Genomic DNA, 5,364 nt, shown 5'->3' with positions numbered 1-5,364 from the left:
CCCTGCTCTGTTTGAATCCCGCCAGTTCTGATGCAATTCTGGTCTGTCATTACGATCATATCGTCTGTCGTCATGTCGGTAGATTCCATAGTTTCTTTCTTGTCGGTCACATGGTGGAGAGTTTCTCCCTGAATCGTAACTGCGCGCTGGTCCGTTGCGTCTAAAGTTATTCTGTCTCCCTTGATAGTATTTATTTTGGTTCCCATATTGTCTGTTTCTCTTATTGTCTCTGTGATAGTCATTACCACGGAGAGGTGATCTTTCCCTGTAGTTATTACTACTCTGCCAACGGTTGTCATACGGGTGGTGTCTGTTTTGGTCACGATTTGTGTTGTGAGAATAGCCTTGTCGTGTCAAGTTATTACTTCTTTCATCGCGGAATTGCGACGGATGTGACCTGTAATTGTTGTGTTCCTGGTTTCGCGTTCCGCGATTGTCAGTGTCAATTTCTAATTCTTGTAAGAGTCCCTGAAATGCTTCAATGTCGTCTTTGCAACGTCCTGCCAAAATAATATGTTGTAAATGTTCAGGCAGTTTGATTAAGCAAATGCGGATGAGTTCTGAGGGGGCGTATGGGTTTGAAAGATACTGATTCTTATGCAACATGTCTTCAAAATATTTCATAAGACTGGAAAATTCAGATTGTTCGAAACGTTTCATCATTATGATGCTATGTTTTACTCGGTCTTGTGTGGCTTGAGACCAATATGCTGAGAGGAAGGCATGGTAAAACTCTCCTTCACTGTGGCAATCGTGAATTACCGATCGCATTCTTACAGCTGGTTCATTCTCCAAGTAGCCACACATAAATTCTAATCTGTGTTCTAACGACCAGTTGGTAGGAAAACAATGAGAGAATTGATGGAGCCACGCTTGTGGATGAATGTCGTTGCCAGAATTCTTAAATGTTTTGAATTTACGTGTAGTAATGAACAGCTTATAGTCAAAATCATCATGTCGGCGAGTCGCATATCGGTCATTGTTAGGTCGTGTCGGCCGTTCCATCTCAAAAATCGGTGCACATTGCCAATTTCTTTCATAACTTCCGAAATGCCCTGTGTTATTATTTTGTGGCTGTTCCGTATTTCTGTGTCCCTCTTCCCGTATTGGGGGGCGAGTATCCTCTGAAATACGTAATTCTTGTATTACCTGTGTCAGCTGATCTTGCACTTCCCGGATTTCTCTTTTGTACTGTGTATTGATTTGATTTTGATTCTGTTTGAATTTTCTAATTTGTTCATACTCTTCTGTGTCAGTGAAGGCTACAGATCTTGTGTCATTCAGATCATCATCTACCTTTGTAGATAAGTTAGTGACCTGATCCGAAAGTTCGGCTACTTTCTCCGATAGTGAACACATTTCCTCAGTGTGTTTTTCTGAACCAAGTTTCAGAGTGTCCATTTGTGTTGAAATCGAATCTACTGTGTCCTTTAAGTTTTCCTGAGTTTTTGCAAGTTGCTTAACCGAATCGGTAGATGCAACTGATTCAAATTTAGCCCACAAGGTCTTATGATTTTCATGAACAATGGTTTGCAGTTCTTTTATGGCTGCTTCGTGATTCTGTAATGCATTTTCATGACGCGAAAAAATAGGTTGGAAATGCTCACAAATTTGAGTTTTTACGTCATTACAGACTTTTTGACATTTCGATTCAATGTTATGTAGCTCAGTAGTTAAATCTTCACGCGTTTGTTCAAGAGTTTGTTCCAATGAGTCTAACTTTTGAAGCTGTTGCTGTGTTTGTCTCTGATTTTGTTCCAGTGTGTCTAACTTTTTAAGATTTTGTTCCACTGTGTCTAACTTTTGAAGCTTTTGCTGTGTTTGTCCCATTTGTTGTATTAATTGTAATAACAATGCATTGGTGTCTGAAACATGTTCCTCAGTGCTTTTCGGCAGTGAATTTGCACCGGCAACATTCACATTTTGACAAGCAGAAAATGTGTCTTGACTTATTTGAGAAAACGATGATGACCCAAAACCTGAATCTACAGTATTTGCGAAATTGTGTCCTGTTATTTCGGATTCCTGAGGCGATCTGTTGCCGACCGATCGATCGATAATGCTTCCCTGTTCACTACCTGTTTCACTGTCTACACCATTGTTTGCAGCCCGCTCCATTTCCCTATGCACAATTACCAAATTACTACTTTGAACATCAGTTGATTCATTACGGGGTGGCGCTAACACACTGCTTTCATTTTCACTGTCATTTCTCAGTTTACTTTGGAGCCTAGTATTACGTTTTTCACACGCCATTATTGTCACAGTATTTCACACGACAACACGGAAAAACACAATTTGAAGATCAAAAATAAGAGAACACATTAACATAGCACTGAAAATAATATCTAGTTATTTGCAGCTGCGAAATACTTGGTGCAAATCTACATGCATGCCACACCTGTTTTACTGTACAACAATGAAAAACTACAACTATAAAGGAAATTCTTTCTATAATTACGCGCTAGCAATAAACAATAGCTACACTAGACTTAGTAGATAGTGTCGGAAGTTCCATGCGGCTTTTCGCGGATGATGCTGTAGTATACAGAGAAGTTGCTGCATTAGAAAATTGTAGCGAAATACAGGAAGATCTGCAGCGGATAGGCACTTGGTGCAGGGAGTGGCAACTGACCCTTAACATAGACAAATGTAATGTATTGCGAATACATAGAAAGAAGGATCCTTTATTGTATGATTATATGATAGCGGAACAAACACTGGTAGCAGTTACTTCTGTACAATATCTGGGAGTATGCGTACGGAACGATTTGAAGTGGAATGATCATATAAAACTAATTGTTGGTAAGGCGGGTACCAGGTTGAGATTCATTGGGAGAGTGCTTAGAAAATGTAGTCCATCAACAAAGGAGGTGGCTTACAAAACACTCGTTCGACCTATACTTGAGTATTGCTCATCAGTGTGGGATCCGTACCAGGTCGGGTTGACGGAGGAGATAGAGAAGATCCAAAGAAGAGCGGCGCGTTTCGTCACTGGGTTATTTGGTAACCGTGATAGCGTTACGGAGATGTTTAATAAACTCAAGCGGCAGACTCTGCAAGAGAGGCGGTCTGCATCGCGGTGTAGCTTGCTCGCCAGGTTTCGAGAGGGTGCGTTTCTGGATGAGGTATCGAGTATATTGCTTCCCCCTACTTATACTTCCCGAGGAGATCACGAATGTAAAATTAGAGAGATTAGAGCGCGCACGGAGGCTTTCAGACAGTCGTTCTTCCCGCGAACCATACGCGACTGGAACAGGAAAGGGAGGTAATGACAGTGGCACGTAAAGTGCCCTCCGCCACACACCGTTGGGTGGCTTGCGGAGTATCAATGTAGATGTAGATGAATTACACAAACTACAAGAAAAAAATCAGAAGATTCCAGTGAGGTATCCTCGGCTAAGGGTCGACATATGAAACGTCCCCTTTGAAAAATTGTACCTGACTGTGCTTAGACTGACACACAATATTTTGTTAGCGCAACGCAATCTGACTTTCAAAATTCCCTACAAAAGAATGGCTCTGACTAACATTAAACTATACCTTTCACAAATCACTTACCTCACAAAAATCTTCGCTGCTCAAGCTACTGCAATACAGCGAGCGCCACTACTGCCAGCTAAATAAAAGATTCAAACTATGGAAGGCACTAACTACTGATAGGGATAGTTAGCAAATGAAAGATATTAATAGAGAACAAACAATGTATTTACCTTGATATCATCATATATAAATATAGCAGTTCATGACAAATTTCAAAACTCCGCCATCTCTCTCCCCACATCCACCACTGCTGGCGGCTCACCTCCAACTGCGCAACGCTACGCGCTGTTCACAGCCAGCTGCCTAACACTACAATGGCGAGTATTACAACAATGCAAAGCAGCCACAGACTGCACACAGCACAGCCAGTGATTTTCATACAGAGGTGGCGTCACCAATAAAAAAACCTAAACAGCCTACTTACACTACTGATGGCCTTGGGAGAGCCATTCATGACAAAACTCTACCACCTGGTGAGGAAGATGTATGAGACAGGCGAAATACCCTCAGACTTCAAGAAGAATAGAATAATTCCAATCCCAAAGAAAGCAGGTGTTGACAGATGTGAAAATTACCGAACTATCAGTTTAATAAGTCCCAGCTGCAAAATACTAACGCGAATTCTTTACAGACGAATGGAAAAACTGGTAGAAGCTGACCTCGAGGAAGATCAGTTTGCATTCCGTAGAAATGTTGGAACACGTGAGGCAATATTATCCTTACGACTTATGTTTGAAGAAAGATTAAGAAAAAGCAAACCTACGTTTCTAGCATTTGTAGACTTAGTGAAAGCTTTTGAAAATGTTAACTGGAATTTTCGCTTTCAAATTCTGAAGGTGGCAGGGGTAAAATACAGGGAGCGAAAGGCTATTTACAATTTGTACAGAAACCAGATGGCAGTTATAAGAGTGGAGGGGCATGAAAGGGAAGTAGTGGTTGGGAAGGGAGTGAGACAGGGTTGTAGCCTCTCCCCGATGTTATTCAATCTGTATATTGAGCAAGCAGTAAAGGAAACAAAAGAAAAATTCGGAATAGGTATTAAAATTCATGGAGAGGAAGTAAAAACTTTAAGGTTAGCAGATAACATTGTAATTCTGTCAGAGACAGCAAAGGACTTGGAAGGGCAGTTGAAGGGAATGGACAGTGTCTTGAAAGGAGGATATAAGATGAACATCAACAAAAGCAAAACGAGGATAATGGAATGTAGTCAAATTAAATCAGGTGATGCTGAGGGAATTAGATTAGGAAATGAGACACTTAAAGTAGTAAAGGAGTTTAGCTATTTAGGGAGCAAAATAACTGATGATGGTCGAAGTAGAGAGGATATAAAATGTAGACTGGCAATGGGAAGGAAAGCGTTTCTGCAGAAGAGAAATTTATTAACATCGAGTATAGATTTAAGCGTCAGTAAGTCGTTTCTGAAAGTATTTGTATGGAGTGTAGCCATGTATGGAAGTGAAACATGGACGATAACTAGTTTGGGCAAAAAGAGAATAGAAGCTTTCGAAATGTGGTGCTACAGAAGAATGCTGAAGATAAGGTGGGTAGATCACGTAACTAATGAGGAGGTATTGAATAGAATCGGCGAGAAGAGAAGTTTGTGGCACAACTTGACTAGAAGAAGGGATCGGTTGGTAGGACATGTTTTGAGGCATCAAGGGATCACAAATTTAGCATTGGAGGGCACCATGGAGGGTAAAAATCGTAGAGGGAGACTAAGAGATGAATACACTAAGCAGATTCAGAAGGATGTAGGTTGCAGTAGGTACTGGGAGATGAAGGAGCTTGCTCAGGATAGAGTAGCATGGAGAGCTGCATCAA

Source organism: Schistocerca americana, chromosome 6, assembly GCF_021461395.2.
Source record: "Schistocerca americana isolate TAMUIC-IGC-003095 chromosome 6, iqSchAmer2.1, whole genome shotgun sequence".
Lineage (NCBI taxonomy): Eukaryota > Metazoa > Arthropoda > Insecta > Orthoptera > Acrididae > Schistocerca > Schistocerca americana.
Note: the sequence above shows the minus strand (reverse complement) of the source record.